This window comes from Rhea pennata, unplaced genomic scaffold, assembly GCF_028389875.1.
Source record: "Rhea pennata isolate bPtePen1 unplaced genomic scaffold, bPtePen1.pri scaffold_71, whole genome shotgun sequence".
In the NCBI taxonomy this organism is placed as follows: Eukaryota; Metazoa; Chordata; class Aves; order Rheiformes; family Rheidae; genus Rhea; species Rhea pennata.
The window spans coordinates 100,336-123,059 of record NW_026907699.1 but is presented as its reverse complement, the minus strand read 5'-3'; the positions used below and the strand labels follow the sequence as shown (position 1 = coordinate 123,059).

The window sequence follows — 22,724 nt, the reverse complement described above, 5'->3', positions numbered from 1 at the left end:
TCCAACCATGCTTCAGCAAATGGACTCAGTACAAAAGGCTGCAGAGCAGTCATTAGCAGAACTAAGGGCTGCAGAGGAATCATACCCACGCTTCAACTGCCTCTTGTGTCAAGACGCCTGTCTTAGGAGCCTACACATCATAGCTGGGATGCTGAGAGCTGCCAGAGTATAAGAGACTGGGCAGAGCGCAACTGCTCACATTCTCCTGAAGGTCTCTTTAGATTGAATCGTACAGATATTTTTGGAATATTGCCCCATACAGCACAGTTAAGGGACAGATCCCTACTCTGGTCATGATGATGAGAGAACCAGGTGACCTTGTTCCCTTTCTTCCAAAGCTAACTTTGCAAGAAATGCAGTGCTGAGGACCAAGAAGAGGCAAAAAATCAGCATCCTCCTTCCACACCTTGAGCCATGTCTTAGCTCAGCCTCCAGAAGATTTTCTCCAGGCCTGGCTTGCTGAGCGTACCCTTTGGCAGCCAAGTGTGCCCCACCTGTTGATGATGTACTCCATGTAGCTGATGGCATCCTCGATTCGCCGTTTCTTGGTGCACAAGATGATCTGGTTGAAGTTGGCATAAACCACTGAAGTGCCAAGACACCAGGCAGATGAGCCCTTCCTCCTCTCACACACTGACATGTTTTCAGATAACGCTAGAGCAAGTGGCAACTCTGCCAAAGCAGAGATGCATTAGCTCTCAGCACATAAGCCACAGGGCAAATACGTGCCTCCATGACCTTGTGGAGATGAAGAGAAGAGAAACAGGAAAGGGCAAACTCTTCAAAAGCATCTCCTCACATATGCTGGCTGAGCCACTAGGTAGAGCTGATCCTCAAGCCTAAAAGGGAGGATGTCAACAGACAAAGCTGGGCTTCGCCTCCTTCCCTCTGCCAAGCCAGCTGCCTGTTGTGCTTCAAGGCACCACCCTGAGGGCATCAAGCAGAATGGAACAGATGCTCCATCTCATGCTGACCCTTACAGACATACCTAAAAGGGTTGGAGCACAGGGCACTCTCATCATAGCTGGTTGGAATGTTGGCACCTTGGTTCCCCGTCACCATGTCTTCTAGAGATGCCTGCTGGATCACATCAAAACTGATACTCACGCTGGAACCTTCTTCCATGTCATTGATGTGATGGGACTGTAACACTGTGTTTACAGCCAAGCTCTGACTATCCGGCTCCAGACACACTGTGACCAAACACAACCTGTCAATGGGCAAGCAGGGCAGAGAACCAGCAAGGACACAATCCCCTCTCCAGGTATGATGAATGCACCCACTTGCCAGGACTTTCCACAAGTTGTAAGAGCTCTTTACAGGTCTTGCTGCATCTACCGAGTGCAACATCAAGATATTCATATCAGGAAATGGTGAAAGCCTATATGGTATTGCAGCAGCATGGGAAACTGTGCTGCTCTCCAGACTGCCACACACCTTGTATTACAGGCTTTAAAGGACACTTTTGGCACATGGCCAGACCTCTCCCCTCTATGGCTGTGATGCTATGTATGGATGGCCCCATTCACTGCACAGCTAAACAGCATAGCACCTTCCAACAAAACTTGGATCTACTTCCCCTCCAGGGGCCACCAGCTTTTTCTGGAAACTGCAGCAGAGGTACTCAGAAGAACTATCAGTCAGCTTGTGTTGCATCACAGAAAGATTCATCCTAGTGACCACCAGAAGTGATCTTCTGAATGCTGCTATGAGAGGCCACAAACTAGGAAATAATCTGTATTTAAATGCCTGCATGCATTTTTCTATTACATACAGGACCTTCTATCCCCAGGAGATGCCAATTGCATATATCCTGTCCCGATCATCATTGCTCAACTTCTGAAGCTGTCAGCAACTGCAGAACTGCTCAGATACTCTTCTGCCACTGCAGCCATCCTTCTCCTGAGCTCATGGAAGCGCACTTGGCTCTGCTCCCACTCAGTGCTATCCTACCTGTGGAGTAGCAGCCAGGGTTGTTTATCTCCACTGAGGCTCTCCCGTCAAATTCCATAACTAAACGGTTGTCATCAGCCTCTTTACCCCCCAACTCTGGGCGTGCCGTGGGTGAGAGCCACAGCAAATGGTTGTGGCGATGGAGGTGGCGGGAGAAAAACAGGTCAGAACCAAAGGTAGACATGTCATCAGGGAGATTCCCAATGGGGATGTGGTAATATCTGAGGAAAGGAAAGAGGTACAGTCATCGGGGTAAACACATCAACAGAAGAACTGTGCCAGCATCATATTTGCTTGTCCCAACAAGGGCAAAAGCACAGAAGGTGAAAGCATCTGGCCTCATCTTGGCCTCAGGCTCCTGCAGTCTCCCTTTCCCACCCAAGCACGAACAAAGTAACCTCTCTAGGGGACTGTGGCCACCACAGGCACCTGCCCTCCTCAAAAGCCTGGGATAGGCACGTGTCCAAGTTGAGGCAGTGGCAGATCACGCGGCAGGCTGCGTGGCGCTACCGGTCCAGGACTGAATAGCTGATGGCATCTGTTACTCGGACAGGGACCAAAGGGAACTCCTCGATGATGGGAATCCCACTTGCCAGTCGTTTCAGGTCCCAGTTAGACTGCACAGCAAGAAGTGTGGGGCCCTGGCGCCCACCCTACACAAAGGAGGAGAGGACATGCCCTGGTACATCCCTTCAGCCGGCACCTCTGCTCAGCAGGAAACCAGCTGTGTGAATGAGTGCTCACATGCCCCATTCCTGTAGTGGTCCCTGGTCCTCTACACATAGGGACAGTGTACTCGGGAGTCTCCTGAAGCACCTCCCACTGAATAACCAGCTCCACAGTTGAGAGCTGGGGTTTGGGGGTATGATCTAGCCTCACTGCTTGCATTGCGCTATGTAAGCTCACCCCAGGCAAGCCAGAGCCCGCAGGCAACATCCATTTTTACCCTTCAACTTTGGAGCACTAGCTGTGTGCAGAGAGCTATGCTTAGAGGCTGTTTGAACTGCTGGACCAATGCCTTCCATGCAATGCTTTCCACCTCCTATGTACCTCCACTGACAAGGTCTCAGTGGGTCCTTCCTCATGCCCTCAGCTCACACCTTGCAGCCTGCAGGAGCCGCTGAATGGCTCTGTAGACTGTCTTGAGGTCAGTCTCAGCACACACTTCAAAGGTGTGCTTGTCTGGAAGCAGTAGTTCTTCGCCCACCTTTTCCAGCACAGCACTGCGTTCTGATGAGTACATGTTGGTGAGGTTTGGCATCTGGTTGCTGCGTACCTGTACCAAATGCAAACCTGAGCAGAGGGAACAGGGTTCAAAAGAGACAGGCTCCAGGCTGCAAATTTCAAGGAAGCTCTTTCCTCTACACATCACAATGCTTCACGTGACAGTTGAGGAACAGACCTGCTTGGTACACTTCAAAATACGAGAATCCCTGCTGCACAGCAGTAGAGATCTGTGTCTGTGCAAAGAAACTGCTCAGCTCCAAACTGCTGCCTGATCCCCTTATGTTCTCTCCAAAGCCTTTAAGTCCTACTCTTACCGTGTCCAACACAAACACTGCAGCTTTGCGCTGAGAGGGGATGAAAAGGCCAAAGAGCACGTTACTGCCCTGGGAGCTCTGGTAGAGGTAGATGTGGCGAATACTTCCTAGAGACACAGAGCAAACATGCAGCATCAATAGTATCTTCAAGCTATTTGGTCCTGGGTACACTGACAAGCCTTCTCCTAGGGTGCCTTACCTGGCTCCAGCTAAGTAAACTGAGCCAGAGAGTGCATTTCCAGGTGTTCAATGTCAACAGCGTCAGCCTCTCGCCCTGTGAGGTGTCTGACAAGCTGCCTGCTGACCAGGCACATGCAACCCAGCTGGATCAGGGCTCGGAATAGTAACGGCACCTGTAGTGACAGGGACACTCAGATAATCCTCAAGCCACCAACTTTTGAGCTGCTTAACGAATCAATATCTTCATTAAAAGCAGGCATCCCAGCTGCCCATCTTCATTTCAGACTTACAGCTTTAGAAGCACTAGTACATTTAATCCTGGTCTCACTGCTTTCGTATGTCTACTACTGAATACAGTTTAGGTTCTTCTTTGCTCTTTCTGAACTTTAAAAAGTGGTATCCTATCCTTCTTTCTGGAATACAGAGGTTTTATCACTGCACCCTGGCCTATGTACATGCCACATGTTGAAGTTTTCCTCATCTTTACTTGAAAAAACTCCCATACCTTTGTAGTCCAATTGCTAGCAAGACGGTTCTGGTTTGGTTTAGAGGAAACTCACTCTTCCCATTCAAGTGCCGTCTTTTCCCAGAGTCTCCTAATTTCAAATAAATCTAAACCTCTTTCCCCTAAGGGGTTGTAAACCAAACAAGTATCTTTGCTCATATAAAACTGGGCACATTTCTGAGAAAGCTACTAAGAAAGAGAGGGTCTTTCATTTTAGCGTCTTACTAACTTGTTTCACTTTGAGCTCCCATGCCTCTACCTGTGCCATTGGTACACAGACCAGTCAGCTACCACTCAGCACTCCTTAAAGGATGAGGAAGGAAAACGAGCACCTGGAAGGGTTACCTGAGTCTCATACATTCCCTCAACATCTGGAGCAGACAGGTCTGCATTGATTTCATTGATGTGCTCTTGGTACATCTTCAGGGACTGAGTAGTCATAGAGATTGTAAACAAAGTCTGAGCGGGGCAAGATCTGGTTCACCCGCCAGGAAAACAGACATACTTAGCAGGGCACCTTGCTTCAGCCTGAGCTCCTCCCAACAGCAGCAGAATCTTAAAGGGCAGTAAGGAGTTGTAGTTTGAGCCAGCCTTATGTTTCCAGAAACATGCTGACTCAGGAAGCAATCTAGCTGCCGGTGCTGGTCATTCCTAAGGCAGTTAGCGGGATTTATGCTTTGTCCACATTGCAGTAACTGTCAACCTGCTTTCTGGTCAGGCTGAGATTAGCAGCAGGCAAAAGGGACTGCATTAAGGTGCATTAGCAGGGCTGGACAGGGAGGTCTTGTGAGGCAAACCGTCCATAATATCTGCCCACAGTGGCTAGAGCAACTTATATATATTCAAGCAGCTGTTTTCCCTTGTAGAAGCAGCAGGGTCAAAAACATGACCCCCACCTTCCTGTAGACAGCTCCCTCTTCTGGTTTTGCAACGCGCTGATTGACACAGAACACTCTTGGGATGCTCAGTCTGATACAGTGCAGGTCGCTTCCGATCACTGCCCACAGCCTCAACAAGCCAGCCTGGCTGCTCTCAGCAATCTGCAGGACAGGGTGATTTAAGTTAGCTTTGCTGGAGAGATGCAACCCATTCTTAGCTCTTACATACACGCCATGGAGCACTTCTGGGATCTTCAAAGGCTCTACTACCTATGACTTTGTTCTCCAAATAAGGAGCAATTGGTGACCACAAAGACAGCAGTGGACCCAAAGATTCATTGCTCTCAGCTCTGGCATCTCCACATCCTGCTATTGTCCTACAGGTACGGTGAAAAAAAATGTTCTGCCAGAGGAAATGTCAGAGCATGAATGAAGACAGCTCTGACTGATCTGCAGGCAGCACGTTGCATTGTGCTTCTGAAGGGAAGAGGACACCTGGTAAAGGCTCAAACACATCTCTTAGCTTTGGGCTAGCATTAGCTAACAAATTCATGCCATTGTCTGACTTTAGCCAAAGCATTTGGACATGCTGGATTAGGTGTCCCATCTCCAGCTCATGGTTACACACAGAGTCAAAGGCTGCATGTGACCTTAAACCAAACAAGACTTTTCTGGAAGATGAGAAGTGTCACAACAAGAGGCTGGGTCTCAGATAGCAGAGGCAACCAAGCATAACAAGAAATTAAGAAAACGCTTGGATTGTACCATCAACTTCTTCATGCTCGCATTGACTAAATCTAGGATTCAAGGCACACTTGCCCAGCTCCTCAGCTGAGCTTGCCCCACACAGGGTCTACATAGAAGTCCCAGATTTGCAGTCAAGCACGATCACTTGAGGACCTCATTTCCTTACAAGGCTTCTCTGAGCCTGAGGCTATGCAGTCCCACATGACCTTCAAGGAGGTAAAACTAAAGTAGGATTGAGGTTAGCTGTCCCTGACGTTCAAGGTTTGACTACAGGTATTGCAAACATGAGGCATAGGGCACTGAACTGGCCTCTGTGAGGGGTTAAGAGTGGGCCTGCCTTGCTGCCTGGTACCTGCACAATCTGCCAGGGCAAGTCCAGGATGCGGCGTGCCGTCCTGTACACGTAGCTGCTCAGTCCTTTGGAGAGGGTATCACGGATTATGCCTCCGCCTGTCATCACTCCACCATCCTCCAGGTGCCGCTTCTTCCGATGCTCCTGGTGCTGCTGAGCCTGCAGCTCCCATTTCTTCTTGTGGTAGCACTGCCAGACCAGTTGTTCTTCCTAATCAGAGAGAGTGCATGAACAGGAACCACAGAAATTACCACGCATCTCGTACACATGAGGATCAAGCAACATAAAGCCGAGCCCTTCCACCTTCAGACCCTGATCATGTTACTGGCATAGCTGTGAAGTTGCCATTGGCCTGACTTTCTCTGCTAGTGGGACTCTCCCGGTAACACTTCCCTTTGTAGTTTTCAGCCATAGAAGCGCAGAGGGTTTCAATAAACATGCAGCTTGCTACGCCCTGTTCCCTGGCTGGCTAGGCAGATGATCATACTCCTAGGATGTTTCCTGGATTCCTCCTGCCCAGTCTACTTCACTTACCTTAGTAGTGCCCATGGCAGCAGGTGGGCCCAGGATCTCTCGCCAGGACTGCGACAACTCCAGATACTGGAACATCTGCTGGCTTTCCTCTGCCGTACGGACCCGCTTCTGTTTATTTGCAACTGGAACCAACAGCTGAAGGGGCTTAGCAGCCCCCAAATCCTCTATGTCTCCAATCTGGGAGCTGGGTGTTCCCCCCTGGTGCTGGTTAGCAAGGACCTGAGAGAAATGACAGCAGGAAGATTTGGGTGCTGAGAACACAGTATCAGCAAGAGATGCCCATCAGCACAGCCAACTCCTTTCTCTCACTCTTATTACCTTTCTCTTGCCTTCAGAAGTGAAGAGCTCATTCATTTTCTTTTGTTTGTACACATCATTCTTCTCTAGGAGTTTCTTGTGCAGCCAGTCGAGATGCTGGACCCGTGGGACAGAGTCCTTTACCTGAGGAATGTTGTCAAATCACACATAAGCAGTCCCCAAAGCCAATGCCCTCTGTCTTTCCTCCCATCACCATGGACCTGCAGCCCTCCTGTCCTTTCCCACCTCCATACCTGCTGCAGTGCTGCAGCAAGAGTGATGATTTTCTGGATGGTGCTGCCTAGTCTCTCAATATAGTAGTCCCAGTCCAGAATCTGGGCAAGATGCACAATAGTAGACAGTGAAGGAGATGGAGCAGAAAGGTGCTGCTCTGGGCTCTGCTGGGTGATGTAGGGACCAGCATTTCTCCTTGCTTGCAGTACTCTCCACAGCACTTCACTTTGTGACAACAACTAACTGCTGCCAACATAGTGCCTCCCGAGGGAGGAGCTGCAGCCTAGTGCTGGAGAATCAAAGGCTGTGCTGCTCCATAGGGGCATTCAACTCACCGCCCGGATGCTGAAGTCCTGCAGTGAGGGGCTCTTCAGCCATTTCCAGAGGTAGTGCTTCCATACACTGGGCTCTGCTTGGAAGATGGCAAGTGGGATGGCCCTGGAGAAGATAGGGAAGCACCAACCAGGAGCAAGCTCACTGGCAGCACAGCACCCCATCTTCTCAGCCTGCACACACCTCTCTGGGCTTCTCCTCTCACCCCTCTGCTATGCCACCAAACAGCAGGCAATTGCACAGCATTACTCACCACTACAGTCTCTTTTATGGTCCAAGCCAGTACACCAGCAATCACTTGGTCATGCCACATCAATTCACCCTGCCATTCCTTTCACATCCTCCCAAAAGTCCTGGCCCCTCAAGGCAGTTTTACCTCTCTGTGACTGGAGACCCTTCTGCTTTCTTAGAAATGATAAACTGACAGCTTAGCCCTGCATCCTTCACCATCTGGGCTCCCAAGAATTCTGCCAGACGCTGGGCAGGGCTGACGCAAGTGGATTTCTGCTCCCCAGAGTCTTCTAGCTTGCGAGACATGGAATGGTTCTCTGAGATCAGCTCAAACAGCTCTCAATCAGGCATGTTGGCAGCCTGAAAAAAGGAGTAAGGAAAAAAAAACACTATCAGGAACCTAATGATCAAACCTCGTTGCTATTATATACATGGAACATTTAAACCGATTGATACGGCTGTCTTTATGAGGAGTTTGTGAGCAATCTCTGCTCCAGTTGCCAACACGACCTATGGAATATAGAGAGCATGGACATGAGGTCTGCATCAGAATTTGTGCTGTGAATGCAATGCTTTGAAATGATGTTGTACGTCAAACTCTTAGTGCGCCCAGCTCCATAGTGCCAGATGCAAAATACAAAGGGGAAGTGCTCCCAATAAACTCCCAAGCAGAGCAGTCGCTCCGGCTTTTCATCTCTCCTGCTCCCCGGTTTGAGGCTCTGTTTTCTGGCATTGTCTCTGCTCTTGCTGGTTATTTTAAAGCTAATCTCTTCTGGGCTCCTCAGAAAACATTCTGCAGGCAAATGGTTCTGCCATCCTCTGTCTCAGTGAGTGGCTCTAGAGAAGGTCCTTGGTGGAAGAGGGCCACCACGCTACCTCTGTGAAAGAGGTGACTGGAGGACAACGCTTACCCACAATTAAGCGGTAACAGCTGACAAAAGTGCTGTAATAACAGGTCTGGTGCTAAAAGACCCTAAAGAACAGCCCTAGAGAATCAAAGGGGCAGAAATTACAGGCAAACAGCCATCAGAGGCACAATGGACCAACCATTCTCTTCAGACAAAGTCCATCCTCCCTACAGCGTTAGGGTAGCTTTGACATCTCTTCTCTGGCCAGCCTGAGAAGACAAACATGCAGGGGATGCATATCCTGCAAACCCTACACTCACCTTGCTCTACAGTACATCCAACCAGTAATCAGCCACCTTGGCTACAGAGGCAGGGACCTCCTCCAGTGTGGTGCCTTTCAGAAAGGCCTCGAATACAGAAGACTGGAATACCTTCACCAACTGCAGCTCTCCCCATCACTTTTCCTCAAACCCTTTCAGTTCAGCCAAGGATCCATCTTCATTGAAGACTCCATACCTAGGATATAGAGCTTGGGCAAAACCTGGTCTATGCCAAGGAACACATCTCCCAGGATGCTGCTTACTACCCTCCTGCCAAAGTACTTCTAGTATTGCCAAACCAGGCAGCCACCAGGTAAATTAATCCAAGCTGTGGGGCTCTGTACTAGCATGATCTAGGCATATTTACACAGCTAGAGACAGTAACATCATGAACTACTTCACCTCCAGCTGCAAAAGCACATCAGCCTCTGCCCCCAACTTGCCAGTACTAACTGGCAAAATGTTCTTAAATGCACACAAATAAAGGGCAAGAAGTGAGAGTCGGGGTTAGAGGAGTAGAGAAGTGGAGTGAAATACTGGGAAAAGCCTTATACAGGAGAATGAAGCTTTGTTTGGAAAACAGGAGGGGACGCTGGCAAAATGGACTCAGAGGAAACCGGACATCGCTATCGAAACAACTATGATAACACACTGTCCTCTTTTTTTCTATTGTGTTTCTTGGATTTCACATGCCTGCCAATTATTTGTATGGCTCAATACAACCATCACAGGAAGCTTCAGTGGAACAGAGGTGAGACTCAAACGTACATTGCTTTATCACTCCTCCTCCAGGCAGTCTTTTCTTCCTCAGCTGGCAGCGGTACCTGCCAGCCAGCTCCACACTACTGCTCTTTCCACTTGGAGAGTGAGCAAGAAATAAGTGCACTTGCTGACATCCCAAAAATCACAGGAAAAAATCAAGGGCCCCTGAGATAAGACTCCTATGAGCAGAGTTCATTCAGTGCTTGACATCATCTTGACTTCTGCGATAGACTCCCTTGGCATGCAAAGGCACTCACAGTGGATGCTGGAGCTCATCCAACAGAGACATTCAAGCAGAAACAAACATAGTCCTGTAAGAACAGAGAGTGCTGGAGGACAGTGACAGTATTTTCTGAACCCAGACCCAGGTCTGTGGGCAGTCCTCTAGCAATTGCTCCTGCTCATAGTCAAGGAGGCTGCATGAGAAAGTCAGTGAAGTCAAGTGCAATTGCTTTTCTATACCGTGATGGCAATGGCAAGATCCACTCCTTCCCCTAGATGGGGATTAAAGTGGAAACGTCTGGGAAAAGTATTACTAGAGGTCTGTAAACTTGAGAGAGGGACAGACAGAGATTAGTGAATTTAAAGAGAAAAGATAGAAAGAAAAATCAAAGTTTGCCTGTGCATCTCAGAACCAAACAGGGAGACCATGACTAATCAGAAAGTTTGAGAAGTGCTGTTTTACTGTTATCTCCAGAAATTTACTGTCAGAGTGTGTCAATTAAGGCCAGGGCATAGCTGGATTCAAAGACTGATCTCATGCAAGGAACCTGCCATTTAAAGACAGCATGATCTCGGTGGTACGCAGCAACAAGCAAACCAAACATGCTGCCAGCTCCAGAGGACTGGGCAAGGACTAACACGCCTCAAATGTAGTCAAGAAAAAGGACCCTCAATCCCTTCCCTTGGGGAAGTGGTGATTTTTCAAGCTTTGAACTCTTACCTTTTCTTCAGCTTCTTGCCCTCCTCCTTGGATGCTGGGAGGATCATGGCCAAGTAGGGCCCATCCACTTCAAAGAAGAGGCTGTTTTCTGAGCGTGTGACATAGGTGAGAGAGGTTGGGTCCGCCAGCTCCTGGTACTCATCATTTGTGAAGCCTTCCTGCCGGCACAGCCCCAACAGAATAGCCTCACTCAACAGCTCGGCTGATTATACGAGCAGATAGCCCCCAGATACATCATCCTGTCTGAAGGGATCACTGATGGCCTTTGTTCCTTCCGGATGATGGGAAAGATCAATCCCTGCTCCCCTGAGGGAGCATAACTTACCCTATCTTAGCAGAGAATAAAGTATCCTGATTCCTTGTGACCAAGCAACTCCTTGGAAACCTACAGAACAATTTAGCACGTAGGACTCAAACATGGGACCTGAAGAAAAGTGCAGGAGACTCTGAAGTCACTTCTTTTGGCTTATAGCCATAAATGTCTGAGCAAGCAGAGCATGGGACCTTGTTGTCTTGACTCCTACTGCTTCTGGCAGTCTATGTACATAAGCAGACACCAACCCTGGTCTCTTACACTATACCCTCTCTGCTATATCAGAGTCTCTCCTTCCACTCAAACGCCAGTTTGAGCTATGGGCTGTGCAGGGCAGAGAGTAGCTGTGTAGCAAGCAAAGCTGTCAGCCCCAACGTCCTGCTCATTACACAGGGGACCAGAGACAAAAGACAGGCTGTCCTCTGGGCTGAAGCCAACTCCGAGAACAAAGATGCATACTCCACTGCCAGTAGAGCTACTCCCTTCACAAGAACTGCCTGACTGGCTTGCAGGCCTACAGAAGGCTAAAACGTTTTCTTCCCTTTCACTGTTTTTACCAGACTGTACAGCTGGCTGGTACAGATGCCAGACTCACCTTCACGGGGATGTTCAGCATGGCACCTGGGTAGCAGATTGTCACCTTCGGCTTCTTTGCATTGGTTGACTCGATGACAAAGTTTTCCGGGAAGCTGTTGGGAAGAACACACCAAATCCCATCTCTATCTAGTTCTAGAGGTCTCCTAAGAACGGAAGAAAAAAAAATCATCATCAGGAAGAGATTGGAAAATATGCCAAAGAACTGTTCTCTGTCCACAAGTCAGGCAGAGGCAGTGTCCTTTCTGCAAAGGAAGTCCTAGTCATACAACAGCAGTGGCATTAATAAGCCATGGCAATGTCAGAAACCTGAATCTCCAGAACACCAGAGCTTCCACTGATTAATCCCACATCTATCCCACTGCTCCTCTTCTCTGCCGGTCAAATTCTGCCCTTACCCACCTACTCACACTACATACAGGAGAACCTTTCTTCCTCAGCTCAGTACATACTCACCCAATCTGCTCAATCAGCTCCCTAGCCTGTGTGATCATATTTGCTCCAGTGAAGCAATCCCAGCCATTTCCATGGAGTACCAGCAAGCTCTGTGAATGGAGGAGGGACAGTCAAAAGGCTGCAGTGCTACCTCTTAAGTACAGCTGCGGGGAAGCGCATCAGGTCGTACAGAAAATAAAGTCTCAGGGCAAAAAAGACAATCACAACAGCCCTCAGGAGATCATTTGCCTTTTCCTTCCCTGTGATACTTCAGGAAACCGCACACCCTGAAGAATCACCTATAGACAACCCTGCCATCCATTGCCAATGCTACAGGGCCTTGTTTAGCAAAGGTCCCTGCTAAGGGGACTAATAAATAAGAAGTCATTAGTAGGAACAAAAAAAAGTGTTACAGGGATCACCTATCATCCCCCTCGTGCTTCGGAAGCACGTTAAGAAGGTGAGAGCCTCACTAGAACAGCTCTGGTTTACAACGCTCCTTGCTGGAGGACTCCAGCAATGACCGCAGGTGAGACTCACCCTTTACGCATGACATAGCCATAGAAAGAATTGAGGACACACTTGTGTGCCAGCTGCAGGGAGTCATAGAGGATTTCCATATTCTTGCAGTGCTTCACTTCAGAGGCATCGCCTGTCTCCACAGCCGCAGACAGCTTTTTCTTCCACACCTGATGGCAAGAGGCAGAGTCAGGACAACCCTACATTCCACTACAGGCAGTACCAATAGCCAGATATTCCCCCCACCTCAATCCTAATATGACACTGTGATCCTAGAACAGTATCAGTTATTAAGATAATTCCTCTTTCTTTCTGCTCTTTCTTTTGCATTTGAGGGGGAAGCGTTGGGCATAGGCATTATGCTATATTATGGAAGAGTCTTGCAGCATCAACTGTAACTCACACCCATAGTTAGAATTACCTAATCCCAGCAGAACTGCCATCCTACATCAATTCTGTCACACCACGTATTGTGCTGGCAAGAACTAAATGCTTGCAGCAAGAGATTAGATCGAGACTAACAGCAGAACATTTCAGTAGAAAAGGCCTCCCAGCCACTCCCGTGATTCACGACAGAACTAGCAATAACTGCAAAGCAAATGGCTCTTTATTAAACTCTTCCAGAGACAGAGTCCCAGCGTCTTGTCATTTCTTTCAACATATTAGCAATTACATGTCAGTCTCCTCCCTCTGCCACAAGACTCCAAACATTTGAGAACTAGAATATGCTGCTTCTTTCTCCTAGAATCAATCATTTCTTAGCCTAAGATCAAGATTGTTTCTCTGCTTGTCTCATCTTTCTGTTTGAAAAGTACCCTACGCTGAACACAAACCAGATCACAAAATAGTTGAGCTGAGGATTTTCTAGATCCAGTAAAAGCCAAAAAAAACCCAGCTGTTTTCTTTCCTAGCACTGAAAGTGAGCTGAGACATCACAGAGATAGGAACCACTGTGGCAGCAGCTGTTTAGGATTCAGCAGGGGAAAAACTGCACTTGCACCAGAGCTGTCAGGAAAGCTAGTATTTCTTATTGACCATACAGATTGAGCAAAACGATCCTTTAGGGTTCAAGTTTTCAGTGAGAGGTGAGGACCTTCTAGCTTTCGCAGCACAAATAAAACAGAAATTCAAGCCCAGCACCTCATGCAGCCCCTTGAACTCACAGCGACGGTCTCTGAAAGCTCGTACAGTGTCTACATAGAAAGAGTTCTCTCGCTGGCAGATGGTGGTGACACGCTCCTCCACCTTGGTGACGTGGATCTGCTCACAAGCCTTGCAGCAATAATCTAGTAAAGGGAATAAATAGAGAAAGCCTTCTCACAGATCAGTGCCCCACTATGGATGGGAAGGATGAACACAATGGCATCAGGGCAAACCACACAGATCCGAAGCTTTCAAGGCACCAGTCTGAGAAAAATTCCATCAATGCAAATAAACACCATACCTAGGAAAGCAAGGAAGCAGACCTGCTACACAGGCAAGGGGTGGAAGATACTAATTCAGAGAGAAACAGCACCTCTCTATAGAGATGCAGAGGTATGTGTGGGAAATAAATTGCCCATGATGGCCCATCCACAAATTCAGGCTCTGCTCAGAGCCCCTGCTAACTAGATGCTTCTGCTGAGCAGTATCACTTTAGGAGCAAAAAGTGAAAGGGTATTGACACATGTGTTTCACTGACATGCTTTAATTAGCACTCATTAAAGAACAACAACAAAAACAAACAGACAAACAAACACCACCTTTCATGTGTGTCAGCTCAAATATATGGCTCTCAGTGAGAAAAGAGAAACACTGAGACAAAAAACAGCACTTGCCTCCTCCTCAAAAAACGTACAGGAATTGGTTGGGATCCTAGGGGAAAACTGTTGCAGCATAAAACTGAGATCAAATTCAGTCTGAGCCAGCATGAACTAAGTAGCTCCAGACCTGAGAGAGAAGTAATTAATGATGTGTTTGCAGTCTAGGCAGCAAAAACCTGCTCCAGGTAATGCCATTTTTTTTTTCACTTACCAGTCACTTCTTCTCATACTTGGCCTGCTCTTCACGGGAAAGCTCGTGGAACGCCCGGGGTGCTCCATCTGGATACAGAGCAGGAAACATCTCAGGCTCCAGTCGTTGCTGGATGCAGTGATACTCGCTGCGGCTTGCAGGCACTGCAAAGGAACAGCAACTAGGAGCTCTCCAGGGGAGGAACAGGAAGTGGTCTCTGTGTCTTCAGCTCACACTGCAAGCTCTATCCATGCTGCAATGCAACAGGGAACTTGACAAAGCAGACAGCAGAATTACACTTACTGAATTCTCCTCTCCACTGCCAAGTCATCCGGCACCAACGATGAGCACCTGGCTTGTTGAAGTCACAGGCAGCACACGTGGCCTCATCCACCATTGCTGAAGGCTGGACACAGGTCAGACACACCCATGTTAGAGAAAACAGAACCGTCTCCAGTGACATATTTCAGAATGAACAGATGTTGGGTAGTAGAAGAACACAAATGTGAACATCACAGAGGTGATGTTCAGTAAGTTTTCCTTTCTAGGAGCTTTTCAGAACACAAGTTACAGCAAAAACAATGACTATTCTTTGGAAGAAACCAGCTAAAGCTATTGCTCTACCTTGGACAGACCTTTCGGCTCTGTACACCTGCCAACTGTAACAGCCTGACTGGATTTCAAACTGAGCCTTATTTTATCCCCCTGTCCAGGGCAGAAAGTTTATTGTTTGCCGTTAAGGGGATCAAATTGGAGGGAACTCCTAGACCATCTGCAAGACAAAACAGAAGACACCTTCCTGACTGGACTGAGGTTACCCACCTGCAACCTGTTGGTCAGAATGATGTTGGGGTACATGGCCCCTACATCTAAATGGTAGATACGGGGGCATTCAATTCCGTTAGGAACATCATTAAAGGAATTCAGCTTGACTTTGATTTCATCACAAACCTGCGGGGAGATGTAAAGAAGTAAAATTCAAACAAGAAGGAATTAATGATGCAGTCACATATGCACTATATTTGGTCCTTTACTTCCCACATGCAGAGACACCTGCCACTGAGTCTGGGGAACAGAGGAAGAGTATGAAGAACTAAAGGAACAGGATTAAGAAGAGTGGCAGAGGCGAGTCTTCTTTAGCCACCAATCTTTAAGGTTTTCTTTTGGACCTCCAAGGTAGGTTTCATCTACACTGCAAATGTCTACAGATAAGTTTCTCCTGTCTCTCTCCATGGAGTATAAAATGAGTCTAAACAGGCATCTTTAACATGTGGTGTCTCACCAGACATATTCAGGATGAGAAAAATCAGCCTTGCCTCCAGCCTATGCCAGTTCTTTATTAATATGGGAAATAAGGCACAGATATACATGGGGCAGAACTCAAAGTTGTATAACAACTTTCTTCAACACCAACATATGTGCACAGGACCCAGGCTTGCCTAAAGAAATGTGCTGCAACTCCACCCTCACAATTCTGCTCTCCCTGGAAAGCCCAGTCATGCTTCTGGCCCTGCAGGCTGAGGCAGGACAACAGACTTCCTGGAAGCTGGTGACTTGATCCAAAGGCAAACCTTCTTCCTCTTCGACAGCATGCCGGAGCGTCTTCTCCATGTGCTGCACCAGGAAGTCAAAGGCAGCAGGATTCTGCAAGGATACAGGAATGATACCGAGACCTGTTCTAGCCCTGACACCCATCCTCGCACACTGCCCAGGGAAAGAGGGGGTGGGGAGTGACAGCTTCTGCAAGATTATCCATGCTCCAGTGTAGCTTCGGGGATCTTTGAAAACAGGCTCACTACTTAGCAGAGCATGTCTCAGTATGGGTAGAGAGCAGTTCATCTCATCTGAAGGGCAGATGGCTGAAACAGGTCAGCTGAATGGCATCTGGAAATGCCCCTTTGTTCATCGACCAGCTCCGATGTGAGCAGGCAGATAATGTTGGCCAATTAGCTGGCCTGACCTCCACAGCCAACTTGAGAGCTCTCTAGAACTGAAGGACGGTGGCTTTCTGCTAAGAACCCTACAACTCACAAAAGTCTACACCACTCGCACTAAGGCAAAACACAAAGCAGAGAAGAGATGGTGGCTGCTCCCCGGCCCTTGGAGTTCTCCTGCAAAGGAGGCTATATAGGGCAGCTAACAAGAAGAGATGATTGCATGTATGTTCCATAGAGCAACACTTATGAGGCGTGGCTGACCTAGCAGTCAGCTGCTCACACTTCTCCCTGCTCTAAGGGGCCAAGGATTTAGATTTAAGATCCTTCTAAATTCACAGTGCACGTTCCCTTAAGATCATTTATGAGATTAAGGCCACTAAAATAAGCAGCACTGAGGTGTGGTGTATCACACAGCAAAGAGAGAAGTTGCCTCTAAAAACTTACAATCTAGACAGTAGTACTAACCAGAAACAGGTAAAAGAGGCCAAATGAAGTGGCCGAAAGAAGCTTGGCTTGAGTGGGAGAAGGACAAAGATATAATCCTGATGAGACAAAAACAGAGTCATCTATGCCAACAACCACTCGCTCAAAGAAAACCAAAAACCATAAAAAAAAACCCACCCTCAACCAACCAATAAACAAACCCACACAAAAGCAATGAACCACTCTCCTTGCTGTAACACTGTCTTTACCCAATAGCCAGTCTGAGGTCATGAAGAGCAACTTCTCCAACCCTTCCCACCTAAACTCTAAGCAGGTTCATACACTCAAGCCATAAATTAGGTATCAAAGTTTTATAACAGGTATTGCTATTGGGTATCCCCCAAAAGAACAGAGGATGGTAATTCCAGTTGGAGGGTTATTCCCTACTGCCATGTTCTCCAGAAAGAAGAGAAAGAGCATCATTGCATTACCATTTTAAAGCCTCTGTCGCAGCACCTTGATTGTGTCCTTACCTTTTTAAAGCAGCAAGGGATGTCACTGCGAAAAACCCCAGGTTCCAGAGCTTCCATGTGGCCTCCTACATACGTCTCCGAGTCCAGCACGTGGCCATCATCTGTAAGTTTGCTGAACTCCTGCTCCTGCTTGTTGCGGAAGATGATGTTGGCGTGATAGGCCTGAACCATCAGCAATGCCTCACACAGTGTCCCAGAACCTTTTCTTAACACCTGTAAAACACAGACATCAAAAACTGGACTTAGAAAGAAGCACTGTAAAGGGTGCTGCTGCAATTAGGCTGGCTTTATCACCACATCATTGAACTTAAATGTCTGATTTGGTGCCCAACATGATGTGTTTATTCAGGCAGTATTGAAGCCCAAGGCAAGAAGGAGCACAGTAAGGAAACAAAACCAACTCCTTCACTTAGGCTACCCATAACTGGTCTATGGAAAACAGCTATGACTGCTGTACTGCAGAAAGGAAGCGCATTTGGAGACTACTTTCCCTCCTTTCCTTGGGAAAAACTATCCAAACAGTAGAAATTAGTTCTATTGCCAATGTGTCACTGTTGCATGAAGCATGCAGCTCTCTGCCCAGAAAAGAAATTGTTTCAGGCATGCACTCACCTCATCAGGCTCCATGGGAAGGATGGTGCACAACGTGAAAATGAAAGGGTGCACATACTTCATATAGGTAATAGGTAGCAACTGCATCAGACACCGAACAGGTGGCCAGAGTCTGTTGAGGAGAAAGACAAATCAATCCCAGTCACATTTAATACAGCAGTTAACACGTACAACGGGAAACAATGAAAGGTTGAAATCAGCAGGAAGATGCAAAAGGTATATTTCTGCATACAAACATCCCAGCATGTAAAGAGTTATCAGTTGGCTTAAGACGACATTCTGCTTTAACCTGAATTACATAAGCCAGCTCCAAATTAGCAGAAATGGGGAAGATTTCACACATCTGCACAGATGCCACTCCGGAGTGGTCAGGAGGCCACTCTTGGCCTACAGAGATCTCCAGGGCTTCGGCAGAAACCTCATTAAGGTGTCTCCTGAACACTAGCAAAGTACTGCTCCGTTGCAATGCCCTGAGTACTACCGTTTTGCAGAAGTGTAAATAACACAAATATACAGTGCAGCGCCAATGCCAGAAAAACATCAAAGAAATTCTATTCTTCCCTAAGCTTAAGTTCTTTCAGGTGTCTGAAATTCAGCAAGATACACTGACAACTTCTCAAAGACACTGCATTAACTTAAAGGATTTCACAAAGCTCTAACTCAAAGGTTCACTAATATTGCAGATGCCCAGAGATACAGCACAGGGTGGGAATACCTGAGGCTCCTCCATAGCCGTCCGGCACATCTCTTCAGGGTCCAGCTCCACTGCATCATAACCCAGTTTTGCTTTCGCTGCTGCTTTCAGGTTGTGACTTCCCACTGGCAGGTAACTCTCTCTCTTCACCCACCTAGACAGAATAATGAAAATGCCAGTCTACGAAGAGACAGCCCTGCACTTCAGAAAGGGCTGCTACGTACAAAAAGATCTGGATTACTCTAACAGGGAAAGGTGAGAGCAGAACATCCAAGTGCAGTGGAATAAGAAGCTGCACAGCTTTAGACAGTCTGCATATCTACCCATGCTCTTAAATCCTGACTCGTACAAATTCTGCTATTCAAATCATTTCTACTGCTCAGATTTTTCTCAACCCTCATACTTCAGAGACTTCAAAGATAAACGTTTAAACACAGGAGGAGGTATCAGCAGGACTGCAAAGAGAGGCAGTTGTTTTCCAGAGTCTGGACACTGGTCCAATGTGAAAAAACATTCAAGTCACAACTGCCAAGACAGACAGCCCTCTCCTGTACACACAAACACACACACACACACACACACACACACATGCACCCTTTCTTTTCCTCTCTGTGCTAGGCAGGCTGTTGGGTTAGAATATGGCCCTGTGCCCACTACAACGGTTTGGTCTTATCCTGTCCTTTTACCTGCTATCCAGGACAGTTCTCAAATCCCCAGTGACAGCCACGAGCAGACTGTATAAACAGAGTTAGTTGTTCAGGCTAGTGTGGGCAAGACGTAACTTCTGTAGCTAACGGCACACAATGGAGTACCGAGTAGAAGCAGCACAACCAAAGATGGGGGTGCTAGTCCTTTCCTAATAAGATGCAACTCATGATAGCAGTGCACAGAGATGGAAAAGGGACAGTATTCAAATACATCAACTGTAGGCATTTTATACAAATTTAACAGATAAAGATGCAGTTATACGGTACAGATGCAGCATTCGGTACCTCAGACAATCCATGTGGATGCACTGTGGGGCTTTGTACTCTCCCTGGCTGCCCTTCTGAAATCCAATTTCCTGACACATATTAATTCCATGAGCTGCTGCTCTTGCTTCCACAAAAGGCCTGAGGAGAGAGACAATGCAGAAGAGAAGAAACAAAGCAGTCCCTTTCCTCCACCCCATCCCCACCCCAAGGGTTTCAGAATTGCTTTCTTGTAAGCTACTTAATGAGGAATTTTTCTTGTGAATTCTCCTTTGCTCCAGACCTTACCCGTGAGAGCTGGCCACAGTGAAAACTCCCTGTAGGGCAGAGCTACTGCAAGAAGGAAGCTGTTTGCTTACATCCTATACCAGGAGGCAGAACATTATGATCGAGTTTCCCTCGCTCCCCAAAGGCTTGGCTGCTCTGGTCTCCCTATTATTCTGCAGTTCTCTTTTGACACTTTGCCTGTTCTCCAGTTACTGAGGTCATCAGTGTACAAACATTGCCAAATCAACAACAATCTAGAAGTAGCTCAGCAATCCCAGGACCAACTGAGGAGACTCTATAGAAAGCCAATAAACATAGCTCTGCTCAGGGAAAAAAAAAAATTCTGAATTCCACCTCCCCCTCTTCGACAGTCCTCTGCAGGCTGGCGATCCAAGACTCAGCCCAGTACTCCAGATAAAGAGCACATAATCAGGTTGTAAACAGGTTCCCAAACTGGTTGGATAGTCTGCATAGATAAGAACGCATGTGGCCGCTATGTGACCTCCAGACAAAGGACATACAGGCTGGTACCCAATCTCACCTCATGGCCTAGACAACATTTCCTTTTAGAAACCAGGTTAGTTTTCATTCCTGATCTCACCAGCCAAAGAAGTCTCCATCGTATGTGACAATGATAGGTTTGGTCTTCTGGACATGTTCAAACCGCCTCTGCATTAAATGAGCCTAGTATGCAACAGAGGATTAAAAAAAACTCAAAACAAAAAACATCTCCCCCACAAACACAAACACAAACACTCAGCAAATTCACCTCCTGCAGGCAGGCACTGGATATAATAAAATTGATGCAGTCCTTCCCCTCTGCTCTTGACCTAGCTAGAACCTGATCTGCCTCATCATCACACCATGAAATGAAAGCATCACCAGCACTGTGACTGTCCGCTGTGCTCCCCAAAGATACACTCTATTGGGTGATAAGCTCTCTTTGGCCTACAAGAGACCAAGGCAGATAAAAAGCAGCCTTATTTCCCAAGTAGAACCTACTTACCTCATCTGGTTCCTTAGACACAGAATGGACCCTCATACTCCGGCTTCGGAGTAAATTCAAAGTCCTCAATATCCTCAGAGACAATCTCCTTGTTTGTGATCAGATAGCCCTAGAGAGTTGACAAAGGAAGAGTTACTGAGGACTCAGATCCCTGCTACACCAGGGACACGTTCCTGAACAACCGGAACACACTGCCTAAAGGATGAAATAGTCTTCCATCGATGCGATAATCCTTGCACAGCTTGATAGGTAGAGCTTTTGTCAAGTGGGAACAACTCTTTGGAGGTCACCTTCTGAACAATTGCTTACAATCAACTAAGGATGCCAAAAGGAAGACAACTTAAGGACTATACTCTCCGAATTACTACTGCCCCTCAAAGGGGCACCAGTAGCCTTAGCTGGGTTCTCCAACGTACAAAACGAGGAAATCCTTATGCATCATTCAGACTAGACTTCAATTTTATTTCCACAGCCATTACATATAAACCAAGCAACTAGCAACAAAGCAAGCCAGGGACCAGACCGCCAAAGGTGACATGCTCGTTTGCTGTCTAGTATTTTGCTCCAAAGCATGAAGAAAAGAACTGTTGTTCCATTACCTGCCCATCAACCACGTAGGAGATCATCATGATCCAGTCTGTCTCTGCATCAGGAAACTTCAAAGGCAGTTTGGTAGTTTCAATGTCAAAGGCGAGAAGAACCGGATCCTGAATATGACCAAATACATTAAACTCAAATCAGCTTTAGAATATGATTTAACGAGCAGTTCTCATTAGATCACCAACTAATTTACGTAAGTAGGTTTATGCACATCTCAGACCCAGCAGGCTTGACTGTAGGAGACAAGGTAGCAACAGTGGTACCCACTGATAACCAAACAGCAAAATTCATTAACAGGAGAGAACGGAATAACAAAAGCTTCTCTTTAATGCAACAACCCCCTTCGAGAAAGAGAGTCATCAGGACTGACAGCACGTGAGGAAACATTGCGCAGGCAAAAAACACTTATTACCTCTATGCCTTTATAGTAAAGGTTTCTTATGGCATTGGATTTATAAAGCATAACAATGAGTTTAAGAATAGCTGGGCACCCCAGGAACCACCTGGAACAAAAAATGTACACCTCTCAGTGGGGCAGGGAGTGCTCACTTCACTAGATTCCTCTTCCTTTGAAATGGTTCAACTGAAATCAGACATCAGGTGTAGGAAACCAAAGAGAAGATTGGAATTCTCATTTGTACTTTTTAGTCTGTGTGACTAGGGGAATCCTAGTAAGCCCATGGACCAACCATCCTAAGGAGACCTCTTTCCTTGACAGCATAGACGTATAGACATCGCTCGCCTGGTCTCGCTCTCTGTTTTTCCTCACAACAAGAGAGATCTCTTTCCGCACCTTCACCAAGTCATCCGTGTGGAAGGATAACTTAATGTAGTTCTGCTTAAGACCCACCAAGTGATTTGGCTACAAAGCAACAAGACAGTGCCAGCTGAGGGTGGAAAAGAGTAATGAGGGAAAGGGGAAGACTGCTAACAGTAAGAAAGCGTTGGGAAGGCAAATTATACTGGCACACACGGAAGAACTGGCCAAAGAAGAGGTAGTAATTGGATGGAAAGACTAGGAGTGAGAAGAGATGCTAGCAAGCACGTAAGACAGCGAAGAACATATGAGCTATGCCAGTTCACACCAAGGGCCATCTTGTCTTGTTGTCTGTTTCCAAGCACAATCACCAGTACACACCCAAGAAAGAGTAAATGTATAGTATCTCCTTC

General features: G+C 47.1%; 1 pseudogene; it reads right to left on the bottom strand.

Moving 5' to 3' along the window:
* The window catches only part of LOC134154909 (DNA polymerase epsilon catalytic subunit A-like), a 30,926-nt pseudogene that overhangs the window by 6,323 nt on the left and 1,879 nt on the right, over nucleotides 1–22,724 (bottom strand).